General features: G+C 44.5%; 1 pseudogene; it reads left to right on the top strand.

Moving 5' to 3' along the window:
- The first annotated feature begins 4,570 nt into the window (after window positions 1-4,570).
- LOC112397734 (40S ribosomal protein S29 pseudogene) lies at window positions 4,571-5,923 on the top strand (annotated as a pseudogene).
- The last annotated feature ends 17,598 nt before the right edge of the window (window positions 5,924-23,521 follow it).

Here is a 23,521-nt window from a genome sequence, read left to right as displayed (position 1 = left end):
TCTCTCTATAAGGTGTCTCCCTCTCCTCCCCCTCCTCTTTTTGATAAGTACTTACTGGTCTGAAGAATTAACCATGCACATCAAAGCAGGGTGAATTCAATTTTCTTTTCTTCTTATCAAGTGAAGAAAGGTCAGTCTTTCTAGTTTTTTCTGGTGTAGTGTATCATCCATCAGAGAGTTTGCTATGATTTTGGATTCTGTTACATTTCCCACAAACCTGTCTTCAGAGTTAATAGTTTATAGCACTCTCGTTCAGATAAGAAGGATTGGCGCTGGAGGATTTATGATATCTAACCTAATTTTCCATCACCATACCTTGACCTTGGCTTTATAAGTTGTAGCCCATACAAAGCAATCGATTGCTACCTGATAGAGGCAAATGACCCTCTTTAACTCTAGGGCAATAGCTAATAAGGTCTTGATAATTGTGATTTATCCACTGTCAGCGGTGATTGCATGTGCCTCTCTGAAGCTGCCCTGAATTGATGGATGCAACCTGTATGACAGGAAGCCAGTTCCAGAGGCTTTCTCCTTTTATCCTTAGCATTGCCAGGGCTCCTAGAATGGGACTGATGAAGTCATTTTTCTTTCATTGTGGTTTTTTATAATGAAATATGGTAAAAATTCATCTTCTCTTGAGCGTGCCATTTTTCCCTTGTCAGATCTACAGTCTTTCCTTGACTGAACCGATTTGTTATCTACAAAAGCAGTGGCCTTGCACTTCCCTTTTGATTCAAGGAGCTCTGGGTTGGCCAAGAGGTGTTTTCTTCTATAAATTTAGTAGTAGGTCAGCTCTTTCCTTAGCCAAGACGTTTGGTTTCCCTTTTAATGAATTTGAGAGAAAAAGAAATATCTGTTATTGGTGACCCTCTGGAATACTTCAAACTGTCTCATCCTTCAGGCATCATTGACCAACACCCTAGGCAGTAGCAAAACCCTGTGTTAGGAGAAACCAAAACTAATTTTTCTGTATGTCCCAGGATTGAAAGATACCTTAGTCATTAGTAAAAATGAGGATGTGATAATCTGGATCCCTCTTGTTTAAAGACGTCATCACATACGAATTTGAGGAACGCTCAGAGTCAAGCTCTTTGTGCTTCTGGCTTGTCTGAAGTGAAAGCCTCTTGGCATGTTCTTTAAAACATTGAATCATGGGTAATACTGGATTTACTATTATCAGTAAAACAAGAAAGTAGCTGGGGCAAGAAGAGAAGATCTTATATCCTGATGTTCAGCCCTGCCACAATGATACATTTTATATATTTTTTCCACTGACTTTTGCTGGGTAGTATTTGATTTCAGTTCAATTTGCATCTGAACTCCTATTTGCTTTTGTGTTTGTTCAGATTTATTAAATAAAAGTATGTTAAGCATTTCTTGGGCACAGGAAAATGAAGACTCCTTCAAGCTTTCTCAGGCCCTTTATTCAGTATACCCCACCTTCCACATTATTATAATTGTCTGTTATGACACAGACCACTAGTTCCCCTCAATATCCATTTTCTCTTTCTTCTGTACAGATAGAATTCCTTTTTTTTCTTTTTTTAAAATTAGTTATCTATTTTATACATATTAGTGTATATATGTCAATTAGAGTCTCCCAATTCATCCCACCCCTCCGCTTTCACACCTTGGCGTCCATATGTTTGTTCTCTACATCTGTGTCTCAATTTCTGCCTTGCAAGCTGGTTCAAGTACAGACAGAATTTCTAGTTTTTAGCTGGGTGCATGGTTGCCCTGAGAATAAAGGCTACATTTCCCTGTACCCTTTGCAGCTAGTTGTGGCCATATGACTCTATTCTGGTCATTTGGGATGTGAGGGAAAGTAATGTGTATAGCTTCCAGAAAGAAGGGCATGCCCTTTCTTTTTCTCTTCTTTTACTGTGCTGAGTAGAATGTAAACATGACAGCAGGTCATCTTAGAGCTTGTGGACAATGACAACCCTCAAAGGATGGTAGTGCAACAAGGTAGAAAGAGCCTTGGTCCCTGGACAACCCCATGGAATAGAGCAGATCTGTCAGCCCTACACCTTTATCTGGGCTGTTTCATGAGAGAGAGATAAATCTTATTTAACTCACTGCAATTTTGGGTCTCTGCTTCATGCATCCAAACCTGTATTCTAATTAAAAACCTATTGTCTGGGGACTTCCCTGGTGGTCCATTGGGTAAGACTCTGTGCTCCCAGTGTTGGGGGCCTGGGTTCGATCCCTGGTCAGGGAATTAGATCCTGCATGCCGTAACTAAGAGTCTGCATGTTGCAACTAAGAAGTCCGTATGCTGCAACTAAGACCCGGCGCAGCCTAAATAAATAAGTAAGTAAGTAAGTAAGTAAATATTTTTTTTTAAATGCTAAAAGATTTCTCAAAAAAAAAAAAGAAGCCCCCCCCCCAAACCTATTGTCGCCTTTCCCAGTGGACTGAAGCTCCTTGGGGATAGGCACTATATTCTGGTCACCATTTGTGTTCAGCTGGTTCAGGACTAATTGGTTGGCTCTGGAGGTGGAACTGGAAACAGATGAGTTTTTTTCCTCCAAATGAAAGGACCTTTTTAATGAGACACAATTACGTAGGGTACAAGTAAAACACAAGTAAACTTTTCTGCTGCTTCTTGCCTTCCTAGACTCAGTGGGGAGGGTCCCTAGGCAGAAGGGCAGGATAAGAAATAACCGGGCTTTGTCTAGTATCCATGGTCCACTAGGGTGTCGCCACCCTCCCCTCTCTACTGTTGGTATGGTTGGAACCTAACCCTATATGCACCCTTGGCCTTCTGCCTAGGGGCTCTCCCCTTTCTTCCCCACAGAGTCTAGGAAGGCAAGAGGCAGGTGCATGTCCCATTGCCTTAGGCTATTCCACTGGGCTCTCCTTGAATGGGGCCTGCTCTGGGGTTCAGACTCTGGAAAGAACTTGTGCTGGTAGCCTAGGCAGCCTAATTACTATATCAAGGTAGACAGGCATTTAGGGGTTGGGTTACAGAATCACATTAAGGGCCAGATACTTAGGGGCTGGGACCCCCCCCTCCAGGCAGAAATGACTCATTGATCCTATAAAACATATGGATCCAAGCCAATTCTATGCTTACATTAAAAGCACCTTGTACCATCATTGTCAAGTCATAAACCATAACAATTGTTTGGACAAAGAGAATTTCATATATACACTGTTAACTAGATATAAAGTTGTTAACTAAGTAAGCGAAAAGGCAAGAAAAGAGCACCAACGCATCACAGAGACAGCAACTGCAGGAAGCAGCTACCACTCACAGGGTTTGGGCAGCAAAGACTAGCATTACTAAAATTTAGACACTGGGAGGAGGGGCCTGTGGGTGGAGCTCAGGCCTCAGGGGCAGCCACAGCTCTACTGGGACCAGCATCTCTGAGCTTGGAGAAGGATCCCTGTGGGCTTGAGAACCGGACCACTAGGAAGGAGACAGCAGCTGGGATGAGGCTAGTGTTACACGTGTTGGAAAAACTGCAAACTGGATTTAAATACTTCCATGGGGGTGGAGGCAGACATTGCTGGTGTGACGCTCACAGTACTTGTGAGCAGACAGGAGTCCCTTCTCTCTCTCCAACCTCCCAGTCTCCCTTGATCAGAGTGGAACCTGACAGGGAGACTGCTGGCCAGGCAGAAATGTGGTTTGCAGACGCCTACTTCCAGCACCACAAGGCACAGCATAGAAAGATGGGTTTGGAGCTGCGAGACTAGAGCTTAGTAACTGGCACACACCTCAATGGTGTCTAAATTCAGACTGTTGCAAGTTGTGTCAACTAGCATGATAGGTAAGGCCTACAGACTTCAGCGACTTAAGGGACAATCTGGTGACTTAAAGGGAGAAAGATTTGTTCCGGGGAGATGAGGCAGATAAAACATCACAGGGCTGGTGATAGGAAATAAGTCTCAAAGAATGCAAAGGATTTCCATAGGCAAACCGGTGTAAGAAGGATGCTCCAGTGAGAAAGAACAATAGACTCAAAGACCCAAAGGCGGGTCCAAACCCTTAAAAAGACTGAGTTACAGGGACTTCCCTGGTGGCGCGGTGGTTAAGAATCCACCTGCCAATGCCGGGGACACGGGTTCGAGCCCTGGTCCGGGAAGATGCCACATGCCGTGGAGCAACTAAGCCCATGCACCACAACTACTGAGCCTGCGCTCTAGAGCCCGTGTGCCACAACTACTGAGCCCACGTGCCACAACTACTGAAGCCCCCATGCCTAGAGTCCGTGCTCCACAACAAGAGAAGCCACCACAATGAGAAGCCCACGCACCGCAACGAAGAGTATCCCTCAGGACAAAGCCTGAGCTCCTCAAGCCTTTGGGCTTCCCTAGGATAAGGCAGGAGTTGGGGCATGACTGGGGGAGCCCAGGACCAGCGACCTCCTAGGAATCTCACCCTCAGAGTAGGTAGGATTTTCTATCAGTTCTTCCTCTCTAAGGGTGATGTTTTATGCTGGGCTGACTTGGACAAATTACTTAAAATTTCTGCTTAGGGAAGATTTCACAACTACTGAAGCCCCCATGCCTAGAGTCCGTGCTCCACAACAAGAGAAGCCACCACAATGAGAAGCCCACGCATCGCAACGAAGAGTATCCCTCAGGACAAAGCCTGAGCTACTCAAGCCTTTGGGCTTCCCTAGGATAAGGCAGGAGTTGGGGCATGACTGGGGGAGCCCAGGACCAGCGACCTCCTAGGAATCTCACCCTCAGAGTAGGTAGGATTTTCTATCAGTTCTTCCTCTCTAAGGGTGATGTTTTATGCTGGGCTGACTTGGACAAATTACTTAAAATTTCTGCTTAGGGAAGATTATTCCCACTTGATAAATAAGGAGACTGAGGCTCTACAAAGTTAAGTAACATGTCCATGATCACAGAAGCAGTGACTCAGATCACCTGATTTCCTACTGGACATCATTGCCTTCATACCCCCATGGATTCTCCAGCTAAGCACGGCCAGCATGAATGCCTTCCCTTCGTTCACACCTAGTGCCAGACCTTCTTTCTGGATCTCTGAAGTCTGTTGGTGACTATATGGTTTGGGTTCCTTCCTTCTTTCTACCTCCATGCCCCTACCTTACCCCATACAGTCAATCATGAAGTCTTATAGATTTCACCTGCTAAATATACATTCTCTACTCTCTGTCACTGCTGGCTTGTCTTTATTCAAGTACTCACTTGATTGCTGCTAAAGCTTTCCATAGGTCTCCCTGTTTCCAGCTTTGTCCTTCTCCAATCCAGGCACCATTCTGAGGCCAGGGAAAGCTTTCAAAGACACAAAAATGTCATTCTTCTTCTTAAAAAGGCTTTCAATGGCTCCCATGGCTTCCTGGAGAAAATCCAAGGCCACCATAACATGGTCCCTATGAACTCCTCCAGCTTTGCTGGCCTTTGTCTCCCTATCTTGGGGTGGGGCAGGGGGACACCTGTGGCCAGGAAAACAGGGTCGAGGTTCACCTTGCTCCCTCCACTGACTAAGCTATGGGCAAGAAATCACAGTGATGCCACGTGGTGTTCTGTGTACCCCAGCAGGTCGCCTGCTTCTGATTTAGTGGCTGTGCTGCTCCAGCCTTTGCTTACTGCGGTGCAGCAGTGATGCAGACCCTGCAGGCTTCCTTTTTCTGTGCTGAAATGAGTGTGTGAGGGTGCCTCTGGGTATTGCTTCTGTGCTCTCTTGTCTAGTCCTCTTCCTCTTTTTCTTTCTTTCTTCCTTTTTTAAAAAGTATAGTTAGCCTTTTGTCTCATTGCACCTGAGAAAACAAGATGGGTCACGGGCAGCTCTCCTGGAGCCATATGAGAAAATTCAGCCAGGGTTTTCCTCTTGCAGTGGCTGCTCAAGCCAGCTGGTCTGATCCGAAAATGCCGCCTCCATAAGTGCTGCCAGTGTTTCTGATAGTACCCCAAGGATATCGGCTTCATTAAGTGGGACTAAGTGAACTTCCTGGAATGAGTCACCCAACATATCTACCTTACCCCAGAAACAATGCTAGATCTTTGTACATAAAACAAACAAAAAGCGAAAACAAAACAAAACAAAAAACAAAAAAAGAAAAGAAAAAACTAACAAAGCAAAACAAAAACAACTTCAAAAGATAGTATATTTATATTAGACAGGAATCTTTTAATGCAAAGGGTAGAAACTCAATTCAAATTAGCTTAAGCCTAAAAGAGAATTTATTAACTTATTTAACTAGTAAATCTAGGGGTAGAGCTGGATCCAGGGATACAAATGTTATTATTATCATTATTATTTTTCTCTCTTTCTGTTCTGCTCCTGTCTGTGTTGGCCACATTCTCTCCTATTTCAAGATGTGTTCCCTGTGTGCAGGAGGTGAAGGGCGGCATGGCTGCAGCCACCCCAGGAGACCAAGAGCTGCCCTCTCTCAACATCTCTCTGTAAACTCCTGAGGAAAGACTCTGATTCATTCTGCTTTACTCATTTGTCCTACCTGCTCTCCCCCTCCCCTGCTCCCCTCAATCCAGGAGGAAGGGGAACACCACTTACTACAAAGGCTTAAGATCAGAAGCCCATTGCTATGGTCGAGGGGTGGAGAACTCTGATTGAGACTTCATCCAGAACTGCATAGAACTCAGGGGGCAGTTACCCAAAGAAATGGGGCTGTTGTTTTTAGAACACGGAGGAAAGGCATGTTGGGTAGACAAAAAAAAAAAAAAAAAAGGAAACCAAAGAGATATCTCTACTATTATCACCTCCACTATAAACACCATCACTGTTATTGGAAACTACCGTGTTCTAGGCACAGAGCAGGTCCTTTATTACACAGCCTCTGTCGTAACATTACATATGACACTCACCATTTTATAGAAGAGGAAGCTGACACTTAGAAAATTTAGCACACTGGCTCAGAGTCATGGAGCTAGTCTGTCTGAGGCCAGGCCCATGCACTTTGTACTGCACTAACCTTCTCCTGGTTGGGGAGTCCTCTGTCTTGACATTGTATGTTAATTATGGCTCACAGATGGCCCTATGAAGGAGCAACCGGAAGAGGACATGACTTTTAAAATTGATTTTTAGTCACATTGGCCAACTCATGTTTTTCTAATGTTGAAGGTGCATTTTTTTAAGGGAATTCCTTTATTTTTATTATTTATTTATTTATTTATTTATTCATTTATTCATTTATGGCTGTGTTGGGTCTTCATTTCTGCGCAAGGGCTTTCTCTGGTTGCGGCAAGCGGGGGCCACTCTTCATTGCGGTGCGCGGCCCTCTCACTATCGCGGCCTCTCTTGTTGCGGAGCACAGTCTCCAGACGCGCAGGCTCAGTAGTTGTGGCTCACGGGCCCAGTTGCTCCGTGGCATGTGGGATCCTCCCAGACCAGCGCTCGAACCCGTGTCCCCTGCATTGGCAGGCAGATTCCCAACCACTGCGCCACCTGGGAATCCCTGAAGGTGCATTTTTATGATCCAATCTGTGGAATGAGGTTAAAGAACCAGTACTTTTCTCTCATGGGCTGAATGTGACTGCTGAGGTGAAGATGAGGAGGATGAGTTATTATTATTATAATATTTTTATGTGAAAGGGGCATCCCACGGTATCTTGTGCTCAGCAAATGTGACTTTCCTCCTCTTCTCAAGAAACAAACCAACAAACTGGGAAGAAACCTCTCTCTTGATTTTCCAAAATAATCCCAGCTTCACTATGCTTCCCAGTTCTGATAGATTAGGGCTGAGTTATTTAACTGGAACAGGGCTGCATAAGCTCATGCCAGGGACATGAAAGCCCACCTAGAGACATTTTAAATTCAGTGTTGCCAATAAGCATTTGTAAAAACAGAAGCCTACAAAGCAGTTTTGCATCCATTCTTTTACTTTGGATTAAGTTAAAAAATCATTTACAATGGGTTTGCCACTAGCTGTTAAAGACATGAAGCATATGGATAAGTATTGAAAACAAAAGCATGGAAACAATTTACCCTTGACTCTGAGCTACATAGTGGGTTGAGGGAAGCAGTCAATGTTACATATATACTTAAACGTATATACTGTATATACTTAAAATGTACTCCATCTCTTACAGAGTTCACACACACCCACACACAGTTTCAGTGCTCTGTGAACTTAAAATGTGGCTCACCTCTACAGTGAAGAAACTTAGAGGCATTAATATGGAGCCTGGTTTTATCTTTTTTATTTTTATTTATTTATTTTGAAATCAAGATTTGGATGAGTCTAATTCTCCGCAAATACAGATTCTCCGTATTTCTAGTGTATTCCCTTCTGTCTTTTTTAAAAAATTGAAGTATAGTTGACTCACAATGTTATGTTAGTTTCTGATGTATAGCAAAGTGATTGAGATATATATTCTTTTTCATATTCATTTCCATTATGGTTTATCACAGGGTATTGAATGTAATTCCCCGTGCTATACAGTAGGACCTTGTTGTTCATCTGTTTTTTATATATAGTAGTTTGTATCTAGCCTGGTACCATCTTGATCACAGTATACTTCACTAGGCTGGGGGGGACTCTCAAGGCACATGAAAAACGTTTATTTGACTTAAGTCTCCCAGTTATACGCCTTCAGTTAGTGACTGGCTGTCACAAAGGGCTTACAGAGACTGTGGTGTTTATAGGTCATCATTGGTGTTGTCCCCTTCACAGTCTCCTGCTCAGGGTGGGAGGTCATATTTCGTTCCACCCTCCTGGTCAGGGGTGGGCATGCAGGCCAAGGTGAGTCAGGCTGCAGATGGGTCAATGGCCTCTAAGATGACTCCATGCCAAGCATCTGCCCAAACTGTCCAGATGGTGACCACACTGGAATAAGCAATTTCTTTGTCTTTAAGAGGATCAAGATGTAGAGAGAGTTGGTGGGTTTGAGAGCAGGAGCTGCAAATACACGGAGAGGGCCTTCTGCAGATGCCACAGGGCCTCAAAGCCACAAGTAAGCTGAAGTCAAGAGGTAGAGGAAGGGCATGTAGCGCTCCCAGCCATCATGGTAACAGGTGTTCCTTGAATGGGACTTCCTAGGCCAGTGCATTTGGGAAACACCACATGCATATCCCCTCTTGGAGAGTCACAAGGTGCTTTAGCATTTTAAAGATTCTGAAGATCCCACAGCAAGAAACTTGTCTAAACACTGTTAACTCAGTGTTTCCCAGAGGTATTTGACCACGGAACTCTCACCTGTTCCCATTTTACCATGTTCCAGGGAACGATGTTTGGAGTGGGAGCTGGCATGTGTGTGGGAGTAAAAGGAGAAATGGCAGCAGAAACAGAGTGGCGGCTCTGTCGAGTTCCTGGTCGTTAGATCTGTTCCACACCCCGAACTGCATTCTAGTTGTCGTGAGCCAAGGTCTGTCTTTGGGCTGCCATGGTATTTTAGAGTTCCTTATTTCCACCAGTATCCTTATCTCAAACCTCCACTCATTAAGATGAATTGAGTCTTTTTACTTGTAACTAAGAGACTGACTAATGTAACTGGATGTTAGCTGTGTCTCCCCAGATACTGCGACCAGTGACAAACGTCCCTACTTCCTTGTGAGACGTTGGACCACCTATGTGGGATGTGCTAAGAGACCGTGGAACTGGTGTGGCCAGTATTCACCCCTCGTGTGCTTCAGGTGAGGGGGAAGAGGAGGGAGAATCATCATGGGGGTGGACAGTGAGAATCCTTTGGAGAAAGAGTTGTCAATGTGTCTTCCTCGGGGATGGGGGAGCTGTCTCCCCCAGCGTAGTAAGCCAAATCAGGGGGCCTTTAGAATTTCAGGTGGAGGGACTGGTGCCTGTTTTCACAAGAGCTGGCAGAATGAAGCAAGAAGGCACTGATGGAGGAGCTGGACTCCCGTGGGTGCAGGAACTAAGGTGTGAACAGGTGAGGACCCATGACAGAGGGAGTGGAACTTCACCATAATAAAGAGAATCTCACGGAGAGGCAAGGTGACCCAGCATCAAGAGTCTGGAGGTGGACAGTAGGGACACTAGAGCTGAGGGGATGGCATCTGTGGCCAGAATAGGGAAGAACCTTTGTATTCTATTACAAGTTAACCACTAAAGGGATGTTGCCTGTGAGCTTAAATTATACATAATGGCCAATTTCTGGGAACTCTGCTTCCCAGGTAATGAGCACTAAGCTAAAATACCTTTGTTTAGCTCACTGGAAACATCCTGACCAGGCCCACCTGTGAATGACTGCAGGGAGGAAGAAATTAACACATCCCCTCCGAAGGCTGATGGGAACCAGGAAATGCTTGACTTTACGCCTGCCCGTTTTAGTATAAAAGAAGCCTTTTGGCAGGCGGACTCTCAACCACTGCGCCACCAGGGGAGCCCCGAAAGTTGCTATTTCTTGCCGCAATAACTCGTCTCTCAGTTTACTGGCCTGTCCTGTGGCGAGCAGTATGAGCTCGGACTAGGTAACAGTACCATCTATAGTGGTGACTACATCAGGGTCCTTGGTGGGGAGGAGGGTTCCCCTGTGAGGAAGAAGTGTTGGTAATTGTGTGTCTGCTGTGCTGAGGCCTGCTTTTGGATTACAACTCCACCAGTCGAAGAAGATTTCACTCTCCTTATCTCTTTTCTCTCCTAGGACTCCTGGTCCCTGGGGGACCCAGAGGCAACAGAGGGCACAGTGGAGGAGGCATAGAAGGAGCTGACTACGGCTCATGCATCCCATTCTCAGCAGTTTTCCTAGCAGAGGTAGGTCCCAGTTTGGGGAAGAGAGAAGTTTTAACTGAATGTGAGTTTGGAGATTGGCTTTTTGACCAGGCTAGAATTTTTGCCTAAAATGACCACAGGACTTTTATGCTCTGAGGGACTGGAGACTCTCTGAGCCTCAGGTTGGGATGGAGAAGGTCTGCATGTGAGTTTTGCAGATGACATGCCTTTGGCTCATTCAGGCCTGCACTCTACGGACCTGGAGTAGGACATAGCTAAACATCAGTATGAAGTGTTTAGAGGTGTTTGCACTGCTTCCTAAGTAACTATGCATGAACTAATTCTAACATGAAAGCTTTTGAACACTTACACTGCATATCTGATTAACAATCAATTCACATGTGTTCAGTCATTGAACACTGTTAAGCACCTGAGCTGGATGCTGGGACTATGAGGGTGAATAAGAGTTGCTTCCTGTCCTCAGAAGCATGCAGTCTAGTGTGCGAAGCCCTAGTCCAACCTGGGGCTTTCCTCCTTTCGGCTGTAGAAGAATCACAGTGCTGTTGGTTTAAATGTATCGTCACTCCTAAGTCTGATTTGGTAGGTCTGTGCTGGGGCCTAAGAATCTGCATTTTAACAAGCATCTTGTTCTAAGACCACCCATGGAAAAATAATATTATTTATATAAAAATAATATATAATATCTAAAATTATATATATAATATATATACAATTGTATATAAAAATATAAAATAATATATATATATAAATAATATAATAGTAATCTAGCCTTCTAATCAGCACCACATACCAAAGCAGTTTAAAAAAAATAATAAACTTATTTATTTATCTGTTTTTATTTTTGGCTTTGTTGGGTCTTCGTTGCTGTGCCCAGGCTTCCTCTATTTGCGGTGAGGGGTGCTACTCTTCCTTGCGGTGGGAGAGCTTCTCATTGTCATGGCTTCTCTTGTTGCAGAGCATGGGCTCTAGAGCGCAGGCTCAGTAGTTGTGGCGCACAGGCCCAGCTGCTCCGCGGCATGTGGGATCCTCCCGGTCCAGGGCTCAAACCTGTGTCCCCTGCATTGGCAGGCGGATTCTTAACCACTGCGCCACCAGGGAAGCCCCAAAGCAGTGTTTACTGCATTAGAACATGCATTACTGCCTGCCACAGAATTTGCCCCTGGGATAGTATTACCCACTTGGATAAACTTTCTGCCTGTTCTTTATTACATCAAATGAAAACAGCTGGATAGATTTTCATCAAATTAGAAGAGCATGTTTGGGCTTGTCTGACTTAAAAGACAGGGTAAAGGAAATGAACTTTGGGAGTTCCTAAGGAGGGGGTCCTTTGCAGAGAGGCAGCCATCTTCAGAGCAGTGTCAGGCACTAAAAGAGCAGGCTGGGCTTAGGGTGGAAGCAGCAGGAGTTTATTGATTTAACGGTGGTTAATGATTGATGCGAGTGGCTTCGGGGAGGCCAGGTACCTGATAACAGAATTTTCACAAAAAAATATGCAGGAGAAAATGGACTATAAGTGTGTGAACACAGAATTTTAATCCCCATTCAGCTGTTCGTCATGGAAATTTGGCCAAGGGTTCTTGCTTTCTCTGTTTTCCTGATTTTATAATTAGGACACTGCTGTCTCTTTTTCATAAGGTTGTTGTAAGGAGTCATGAATGAAATGCCGTGTGAGCACTTGGAAACTTTATAAAGATGAGTATTTTTTTGAAAAGATGAGTTTTGTTGTATGTTAAAAATGCGGAATAAGTTAAATTTTATTGCAATATCTTGGACTTGGTTTAATCTGGCTTCCCTTATAGTGTATTGTTTATTTTCCTTATCGTCTGTTTTGGTGACTCGGTTTACAAGTGTGATGCAATTTTGAAATCACATGTGATTAGATTGAAAAAATGTAACATGGGAACCAGGGCAATTGGAAAACAAAGGGTAGGCATATTTTTAGAAAGCCGAATAGGACTTTTAGAGATAAAACAAGCGTGGAGAAGTATGCTAAGCAACCGACTATGGACTTACAAATGGAGGAGTTCATTCTTTTGGTTATTAATTTGCTAAGGGGCCTTGAGCCATGAATATAGATAAAATCTATGAAAAATTGACACATGTATTTAAATCAGGGCAATATATCACCACACCTAAAAGATGGTGCAATATGAAAGTCTTAAATATTTAACGTAACGCTATGCCATATAATTACATGTATGGCATTATCTTTAACAGGAGCTGATTAATGAGGGTGACATAAAGCAAGGGTGAATATTAGCTATTCAGACACTGATGTTCAGAGAGCCACCTGAATAATCATTTTTCCTCTAAGTCCTATTCCTTAAGGATTATAGAAATGTCAGTTGTTTTTGCAGAGTTTCCATTTCAAGAAGCAGTTATTCATAATCCCCAGAGAACTCTTCCTTAACAGACTACAATAAAACTTAGACTTGATGGTGGTGACATTTTAGACCTAAATTGCTGCCTTCACGGTTTCAATAATTATCCTGCTGTGTCTGTGCAAGGGACTTTCAAATTATTCACTTCATTCCTGGCTTATCTCTCATCTCCACCACTTGACCAGTTTCTTGTCCCTTACAACTGAATGCAGGAGGCTGAATTTCTATTTTCCCCTTAAAATTATCCTGCTTGTTAGTAGTACTTCCAGGGTAATTCATCTAGAATAGTTTTTTTAGCAATTCTTCTCAAAGGTCATCTCTGGCTGTCCATTTCTTTTTTCACTTTGGCACTGAATAGCAGCTATGCACTGGTCCATCCTGGGATTTATATGTTTCTTCATCTCTCTTTCTCTGTTTCTGTACTTTCTTCCTCAACGGTGACTCTCTTTCTTTCTCTCTCTCCATACGTATATGTGTGTGTGTGTATATAAAAAATTAAAAAAGATTTATTTATTTGGCTGCATCAGGTCTTAGTTGCGGCACATGGGATCTTTTGTTGTGGCGTGTGGGCTCTTCATTGTGGCACGAGGGCTTCTCTAGTTGCAGTGCACAGGCTTCTCTCTAGCTGTGGCATGAGGGCTCAGTAGTTGTGGTACGCGGGCTTAGTTGCCCTGTGGCATGTGGGATTTTAGTTCCCTGACCAGGGATCGAACCTGCATCCCCTGCATTACAAGGCGGATTCTTAACCACTGGCCCACCAGGGAAGTCCTTATAATTTTTTTCTTTACATAGAATTTTTGTGAGCTGTTTTCAGTTCACAGCAAAACTGAATGGAAGGTACATATACCCCCTGCTCCTACACATGCATAGCCTCCTCCATTATCAATGTCTCCCACCAGAGTGGTATATCTGGTACCACTGATGAACCTACACTGACACATCATAATCACCCAGCGTCCATCACTTACATTACTCTTGGTGTTGTATATTGTATGGGTCTGGATAAATGTCTAAGGACATATATCTATCTTATAGTATCATGCAAAGCAGTTTCACTGTGTTCCACCTATTCATCCCTCCCTTCCCCTAACTGTCAATTTTTAAAATAAATAATTGTTCAGTGCCTGTTATCTACTAGGAATGGACTAGTTACTTAAAAAACAAACTAAAAATAAGGTCCTATATTATTAAGAATCTTACAGTCTGTGGGAAACCAATTATGTAAATAAATAACCTAATGTAATAAGCTGAATTGCTTTAAAGTGGTTGTGTATCAGTGTCAATGGTGCCATGGGAGAAGTGGAGCTCATGAGTTGACCTGAGGAATGTCAAGGCAGCTTTCCAACAGACCTATCTTCTCTCTCTCTCTTTTTTTAAAAAAAAATTATTTATTTATTTATTTGGTTTTGGCTGCTTTGTGTCTTTGTTGCTGCGTGCGGGCTTTCTCTAGTTGCGGAAAGCAGGGGCTACTCTTTGTTGTGGTGTGTGGGCTTCTCATTGTGGTGGCTTCTCTTGTTGAGGAGCATGGGCTCTAGGCGCATGGGCTTCAGTAGTTGTGGCACGTGGGCTCAGTAGTTGTAGCTTGTAGGCTGTAGAGTGCAGGCTCAGTAGTTGTGGTGCACGGGCTTAGTTGCTTAGTTGCTCCGCAGCATTTGGGATCTTCCCAGACCAGGGCTCGAACCCATGTACCCTGTATTAGCAGGCAGATTCTTAACCACTGTGCCACCAGGGAAGTCCCAGACCTATCTTCTCTAGTAGGAGTGTATGTATGCAGTGTGGAGAGTGGTTGGTATGGAGGTGGCAGGGGATGGCATCTAAGCTGAAAGAATGGCATGTGCAAATGCCCAGCCTCTCTGGAGGATAAGGGGTGCTCAGAGTGACCACAGGAGTGTAGTATGTTTGAGGAACTGGCTGTGTGGTGGGGTGCAGAAGGAGATGAGACTTGGAAGGAAAGCGGGGATAAAGGTCGTGAAAGACCTTGAATATCATGCAGAAGGAGTTTATTAGCTTTTGTCTTGGAGGCATTGGGGAGCCACTGAAGAAGTTTGAGCAGTATACTGATATGATTTTTTTAAAAAATTGAAGTATAGTTGATTTTCAATGTTGTGTTATTTTCAGGTGTACAGCGAAGTGATTCAGATATATATATTCTTTTTCAGATTCTTTTCCCTTATAGGTTAGTACAAAATATTGACTATACTTCCCCGTATGTTAGAAAAATCTGTTCTTGTGGAAGGGTAGAAAATAGACTAGAGGGCAGCAAAATTGGAGACAAGAAAGGCCAGTGAGGATGCTTCCATAATATTTAGTTTGGGAGACAAAGAGGGCAAGAATAGTACAGTGGGGAGGAGATGGAGAAGAGAGATTTATGAGGTACACAGGATTTAGTAATGATTAGATATGGGGAAAGAAAGAGGGAAGTTTCTGGCTTGGTCAACTTGGCATTTACCAAGATAGAGAAGACAGAAAAGGGAGCAGGTTTTTTTGGGGGGGTTAGGATGGGGTGCGTGGCAGGGATTGAAAAGTGGAAAGATGTGTTTGGCTTTGAATAACATTGAGTGTGCGGAGCTGCTGGGACATTCAGGTGGAGTGTCGAGCAGAAAGTGGGCTGCACAGTTCTGGAGCTAAGAAGAGAGTTCTAAGCTGGAGATGTTGGCTTGGGAGTCATGTTTGTCCATAGGTGTGGTAAGTGTGAGTAGAACAGGCAAGTATGAGCAGAGCTGAGTAAGAAGAGTCAGAAGACAAGAGGAATAAGGAAAGGAGCCCAGGCTGTAGACATCAGGACGGTTCAACTCTAAGTATTTCAACTTGAGTCTCTAAAGAACAAGAACATCCTCCTAGACAACCATGACATCGTTATTACACTTCAATTTATTATTTCAATAACATTCAAAATCTTGTCCATACTCAAATTCCCGAAGCTGTTTTAAGATGTTTTTTAAAATCCAGTCTCTACTCAAGTTTCATGCATTGCACTTGACTGTTACCTTTTGTTTTTTTTCGCTGCATTGGGTCTTCGTTGCTGCACACCCTCTCCAGGCCCTCTCCAGTTGTGGCGAATGGGGGCTACTCTTCATTGTGGTGCGCGGGCCTCTCATTGCGGTGGCCTCTCCCATTGCAGAGCACGGGCTCTAGGCGCGAGGGCTTCAGTAGTTGTGGCATGTGGGCTCAGTAGTTGTGGCTTGCGGGTTCTAGAGCGCAGGCTCAGTAGTTGTGGCACACGGGCTTAGTTGCTCTGCAGCATGTGGGACCTTCCTGGACCAGCGCTTGAACCCGTGTCCCCTGCATTGCAGGAGGATTCTTAACCACTGTGCCACGAGGGAAGCCTGGCTGTTACCTTTCTGTAGTCTCAGTGTAGAAAGTCTTCCCCCTTTTCCCCCACCCCGGTTCTCTGTGACATTGATTGCTTTGAGGGTCCAGGCCAGTTGTTCTATAGGACACTCCATGTTCTGGACCATAGTTAGATTTAGGCCAGCTGTTTCCAGTAGCTCATCAGTAAGTGATTTTTGTACCTCCCACTGCATCACATCAGGGAGGTTCTAATGTCAGGAACAGGCCTCCTTTATATTTAGACTTTTGACTGTTTTATCAGAAACTGCCCAAATTATTGGATCTGATATTTGGATCCAAATTTTATGTATATATTTTGGTGGCCTGGTCTTTTCCACAAAGTGATACATATTCTGAGTTTCTCATCTTTAAAATATTGTCTAACCTAAGTCTACTTTGCTGCTGTTAATTCCCATTGTTGTTTTTTTTGTTTTTTTTTTTTGTGGTATGCGGGCCTCTCACTCTTGTGGCCTCTCCTGTTGCGGAGCACAGGCTCTGGACGCGCAGGCTCAGCGGCCATGGCTCACGGGCCCAGCCGCTCCGCAGCATACGGGATCCTCCCGGACCAGGGCACGAACCTGCATCCCCTGCATCGGCAGGTGGACTCTCAACCACTGCGCCACCGGGGAAGCCCTCCCATTGTTTTTTTCTTGATTTTATTTTCCCTTAGAAACCTGTGTTGCAAATAGCTTATTCTGAGTGAAGCCTGGTGGGGTTCAAAGGAATCCACAGCCTTACTTAGGTCAGTCTGGTTCACTGATGTAGCTGTGTTTCTGTCTCACCAACCTTTGTCCCCTATAACTGTGAGAGAGAAGACCATGTTTGAGGGATGGACAGAGAGAGAGCTGCCTGCTGAGAAGACTAAACGGAGTGGCCAGATAGAGGAGAGGTGAACCAGTGAGGAAAGAATATTTATATCAGTTAGGACCCTTTTGGTGGCAAGTGACAGAAGCCAAGTGCCAACTGGCTAGAGGAAAAATGGAAATGTATTCTAAAGATATAGGGGTAGTCAGGTGTGTAGGTATGGGCATGTAACTGGAATTTGTTGCCAAACATTATGGGAAACCCAAGACGTTTTTTTGTTTGTTTGCTTTTCCTCTCTATTCAGAAATTCTCAGGGAAGTCACTGATTGGTATAGCTTGGTGAGGCCCAACCCTGTGCTGATCAGCCATGGTGGGGAGGTGGAGACATAAGTATGCAAAACAGGCAGCTGGGGCCAAGCTGGGTGGTTTGAACATTTCCTAGGGAAGGAAAAATCGTTAATCAGGCTCTAAGAGGGCTTTATTGCTATGATGTCAAGATATTTAAGGAAGAGTTTTAGGAGATGGGGATGGGTCACTGTGAGATGCAGCAGGAAGTCCAATGAGAGAGAAAAATGTACCCATTGGGTTTGGCACTTGGAATGTCAGTGGTAACTTCAGCAGGATTAGTTTTAGTGGAGTGAGGGCAGTGGATTGAGGAGGAACTAGAAATAGGGAGCAGAGAGTTCTGTATTCTAGAAGCTTGCTTGGGAAAGGAAGGAGAGGTGTCCACTAGCAACTTAGGTCTAAGGTGGAAGCAGGGATTGCTCACCTGGGCCCCGTGAGCCTAGGAAGCTATCAACCCCTTAGGAATGGCATGCAGAACTTACCCGCTTCTCAAAGAAAGAGATTTGTGAGCCACAACATTTAGAACCACTGTGGTGAAAGAAATGTGGCAATAGAAAGGGAGAAAGGGAGAGGTGAAGGAAATAGGAGAGAGGATGGATCACTCGAGCATGCCTTCGACGAGGAGGGCGAGGTGGAAACCGGAACTCAAAGGAAATTATTACCCTTCTTGGGAAGAGGTTTATATATTTTTTTCTGCTGAGACTGTAGGGAAGATGTGAAATCCAGGGCAGATGCAGACACCTTTGCGGTTAGCAAGGCAGGGAACCATGAGCATTGCATTCTCTCTCCTTTCATCGTCCATCTTGGTCTGGTATTAGGATAAAAACTCTTTCTATGCATAGCTGCCCGAGAGATGGTCATAATCTGTTCTCTTTCTTCGGCTTTGCCATTGGGCTTTCTGCCTTCATGATTGCTCCTGACTGACGTGCTTTGTCACTTGTACCTGACATGCACAGCGAGTTAGAACCTGACCTGTGCTGGAGCTTTCCCTTGCCCTTGCCCCTAAGACCTTCTAAAGGTCACTCAGTACTCCTTGTAGGTGAAACTGACGAGTGTGCGCAGTTAATCACACCTTCACCCTTTCTTAAACATAAGCTGCATTTAGGGCTTTCCCCCATTTGGGGGCTTCTTGTGTTGGAGTCTTCTGGCAAAGAGTGAGTTAATAGGCAGGATTCAAGAGACTAGGTGCTTATGTGGGTGGATAGTTATTGAAGTTAATTAATTCACAGTGAGTGACCTTTGTTTCTTAAATGATCTCAAGCCAGAGGCCAGAAACGGTGGCCTCTGGGCTAGGAGCTCAGGGTCTGGAATCTGAACTGCTCTTCTCTCGGAATGATCTCAGCTCTGTCTTTTAGATTTCCCAAGCCTTAAATTTTACCATCTGCCAATGCAAATAATATTTTCCACTAATGTTAATGGGGGACTGTGTCTGTTCACCTTCAGTACCATGAGAACAGTCTGTTGAACACATTATTGTTAGAGAGAGCTGGAAACCCTTATAGGCCACTCCTGTGATCTGAATGTTCTCCAAGCTGCAATTGTGGGAGAACCGGTTTCTGAAAGAAAAGCTTTGTGACATCCTTTAGAAAATCGTACTCATGGACAATACTCATATACTAGACAGAGTGTAGTGATTTTTAATTTAAGGGGATTTTTTATTGTAAGGGCATGTATTTTCCTACTTTTGATTTTCATAAACCCTCAAAGCTGGTAACCTTTCTGTGCTACTGAGATTCTCTTTAAAAATAATTTAATAATACTTTAAGTCAGACAGAGAGAGACACTGTATGATATATGTAGAATCTAAAAAAAATACAATGAACTAGTGAATATAACAAAAGAAGCAGACTCACAGGTATAGAGAACAAACTAGTGGTGATCAGTGAAGAGAGGGAAGCAGGGAGGGGAAATATAAGGGTAGGGGAGTAAGAAGTACAAGCTATTATGTATAAAACAAGCTACAAGGATATATTATACAATATGGGGATTATAGCCAATAATTTATAATAACTGTAAATGGAGTATAACTTTTAAAAATTGTGAATCACTCTGTTGTACACCTGTAACTTATATAATATTGTACAACTATATTTCAATTAAAAATAATTAATAATGGACTTCCCTGGTGGTACAGTGCTTAAGAATCCTCCTGCCAATGCAGGGGACACGGGTTCGATCCCTGGCCTGGGAAGATCCCATATGCCGTGGAGCAACTAAGCCCGTAAGCTATAACTACTGAGCCTGCGTGCCACAACTACTGAAGCCCACACGCCTAGAGCCTGTGCTCTGCAACAAGAGAAGCCACCACATGAGAAGCCTACGCACTGCAACGAAGAGTAGCTCTCGCTCACCACAACTAGAGAAAGCCCATGCGCAGCAACGAAGACCCAACACAGCCAAAAATAAGTAAATTAAAATAAATTAAAAAAAAAGAAAAAGTACCTTCCTTAAAAAAAAATTAATAATACTAAATTAGTGATCATTAGGCCACCTGGGACTTAGCTGTACTTCCTTTTTTAAAAAAATATGTGACATTCAATTTATTCTTTTAAAAATTTTTTTCACTTTGAAAAATTGTGGTAAAATATACATAACATAAAACTTACCATTTTAACCATTTTTAAGTGTCCAGGCCAGTGGCATTAGTGTATTCACATTCTTGTGCAGCCATCACCACCGTCCATCTCTAAAATTAGCTGTACTTCTTTAGCGATGAAAGTAAATGATCTGTTTGCTGGCTTCGGCGATTCCTTCTGCTGGGGATCTGCAGTAAAGTGGCAGACTGACTCCTTGCTTCTGGGAAGCCTCCTTTTTCTGAGGAATGGTTCCGAAATGAAATGAGAAGTTCTGAAGACAAGAGGCCCCCATTGAAGACTGACCTTGTCAGGGTCCACAGTAGTTTAGGATTTGTATTGCAGCTGAGCCTCCATGTCCTCGCGGCTGTTGTTTGCTGACAAGATGAAGTGGGTTTTATTTGGAGGGCAGAGGAGAGTTCCCAAATTTCTGTAACATCTGGAGTTGCAGAGCTGGAGGGCGTTTGGTGCTGAGTGACATGGTGGCAGCAGCGTTGATGGCCCGAATCAGCCGCTGCAGCTGCCTGTGTGTGTGCTACCACGCAGAAGTGGTAGGAGATAGTAGGGAGGTGGCTGGGAGGGGACGAAGTGGCACAGGATCTGTCCTCAGGGAGTGAAAAGGGCACCGTCCCAGCGTGCTGACTGGAGGAAAGAGAGCACACGCGGATGGTTGACATCAGCTTCACATCCTGTTGGAAACTTCCCCTTTCTTCCCATGCAAGCTGAGAAATGCGGTTAGCTGGGAGCAGGGTGGATAGTAGTTTAGAAATTTCAAGTATAGAACTCTGATCATCTTCAACTCTTTCCCAGTGATTCAGTCTTTCTCTGGCATCATATGAATGAAAGATATCATCTCCACAATGTTTGGCTCAATACCTGTTCCCTAAAGACCGCCTTGTTTCAAATGTGGTCTCATCTGTACTCACTCTTGTTTTATCAAAGTGTATTATGACAGGTGTTAGAAAGCTCACAGTTTACAGCCAGTATTGTACTGAAGGTCAACACAACAAAGAGAGGACCCTGGTGTCCTCCTGACTGGGTTAAATGTCTTTTTTGGAGGAGAGGGTTTTTTTCCCCTTTGATGTGGGGATAAAAGTTTTCCATTTATATTTGTGGAGGAAAGTTCCTTTGGCATTGCCCAGTAGCTCTGCCAGGGAGGGAAATGGGTGTCCTTTTCATTCGATTAAAGAGTCCACTGCAGATGAGTTCAAGGTCATGGACTCTGCACCCCCTGAACCTGACTGAACACAGCATTGCCCTATTCCTGAGGGATGCCTCAGAGAGGGCCAGGACAGCCTGCTCCTGTTCCAGTGAATAGCCAGCCATTCACTGCTTCTGTGGTATCATGTTGGATGTGGGTGCCAAGTCCCCCTGTTTCTCAGCTCCCCTTCTGTGGCATGGGAAACCTGGTGGTGGGATGGGGAATGTGACCTCCTTGTTCATCACCTATGTTGATTTACGAAAAACCAGTAAGGAAACATTATACTGGACCCATACTACTGAAGGGAAATTTAGACAGAAAGAGCAAGAGACTTGGTCAGTGCGTTGATTGGCATGTCTGTCAGGCTGTGCATCTGTCTGCCTCTTTCTTCCTTCCTCTCTTGTGTCTCTGTCTTCGTCTCTCTCTCTGTGTCTCTCTTTCAGTCTCTCTCCCTTGCTGTAACTCTCTCTGTCTTATATCTTTCTGTGTCTGTCTCAGTATGCTTATCTTTCTTTCTTTCCTTTTTTTTAAAAAAAAAATGTATTTATTTATTTTTGGTTGCATTGGATCTTCGTTGCTGCATGCGGGCTTTCTCTAGTTGCGGTGACTGGGGACCACTCTTTGCTGCGGTGCGTGGGCTTCTCATTGCAGTGGCTTCTCTTGTTGCAGAGCATGGGCTCTAGGTGTGTGGGCTTCAGTAATGGTGGCGCATGGGCTTAGTTGCTCCACGGCACATGGGATCTTACGCAGAAGAGTAAGACGCGGAGATCACCTTCCTCCCCACAGATACATTAGAAATGCATCTATATGTGGAACAACTCCTACAGAACACCTACTGAACGCTGGCAGAAGACCTAGGACCTCCCAAAAGGCAAGAAACTCCCCACGTACCTGGGTAGGGCAAAAGAAAAAAGAATAAACAGAGACAAAAGAATAGGGACGGGACCTGCACCAGTGTGAGGGAGCCGTGAAGGAGGAAAGGTTTCCACACAATAGAAGCCCCTTCGTGGCGGAGACTGCGGGTGGCGGAGGGGGGGAAGCTTCGGCGCCGCGGAGGAGAGCGCAGTAACAGGGGTGCGGTGGTACTGCGGCGGACAAAGCGGAGAGATTCTCACACAGAGGATCGGTGCCGACCAGCACTCACCAGCCTGAGAGGCTTGTCTGCTCACCCGCCGGGGCGGGCAGGGGCTGGGAGCAGAGGCTCGGGCTTCGGTCGGAGCGCAGGGAGAGGACTGGCGGCGTGAACACAGCCTGCAGGGTGTTAGTGCACCATGGCTAGCCGCAAGGGAGTCTCTCTCTCTCTCTTTCTTTCTTTCTTCTTTTTCTCCCTTTTATTCTGAGCCATGTGGATGAAAGGCTCTTGGTGCTGCAGCCAGGAGTCAGTGCTGTGCCTCTGAGGTGGGAGAGCCAACTTCAGGACACTGGTCCACAAGAGACTTCCCAGCTCCACATAATACCAAACGGCGATTTATCCCGTTTATCCCCATACAGGATAAATCCAAGGAGAAACATGCCAAGACACATATTAATCAAACTGTCAAAAATTAAATACAAAGAAAACATATTAAAAGCAGCAAGGGATAAACAACAAATAACACACAAGGGATACCTCATAAGGTTAACAGCTGATCTTTCAGCAGAAACTCTGAAAGCCAGAAGGGACTGGCAGGACATAAAGTGATGAAGGAGGAAAACCTACAACCAAGATTACTCTACCCAGCAAGGATCTCATTCAGATTTTTTTTTCTTGTTTTTTGCGGTATGCGGACCTCTCACCGCTGTGGCCTCTCCCGTTGCGGAGCACAGGCTCTGGACGTGCAGGCTCAGTGGCCATGGCTCACGGGCCCAGCCTCTCCACAGCATGTGGCATCCTCCCAGACCGGGGCAAGAACCTGTGTTCCCTGCGGTGGCAGGTGGACTCTCAACCACTGCGCCACCAGGGAAGCCCTCTCATTCAGATTTGATGGAGAAATTAAAACTTTTACAGGCAAGCAACAGCTGAGAGAGTTCAGCACCACCAAACCAGCTTTACAACAAATGCTAAAGGATCTCCTCTAGGCAAGAAACACAAGAGAAGGAAAAGACCTACAATAACATACCCCAAACAATTAAGAAAATGGGAATAGGAACATACATATTGATAACTACCTTAAATGTAAATGGATTAAATGCTCCCACCAAAAGACACAGACTGGCTGAATGGATACAAAAACAAGACCCATATATATGCTGTCTACAAGAGACCCACTTCAGACCTAG

Source organism: Neophocaena asiaeorientalis, unplaced genomic scaffold (genome assembly GCF_003031525.2).
Source record: "Neophocaena asiaeorientalis asiaeorientalis breed wild unplaced genomic scaffold, Neophocaena_asiaeorientalis_V1.1 scaffold83, whole genome shotgun sequence".
NCBI lineage: Eukaryota > Metazoa > Chordata > Mammalia > Artiodactyla > Phocoenidae > Neophocaena > Neophocaena asiaeorientalis.
The sequence above is the reverse complement of the archived record's forward strand: the minus strand, read 5'-3'. Positions and strand labels throughout refer to the sequence as shown.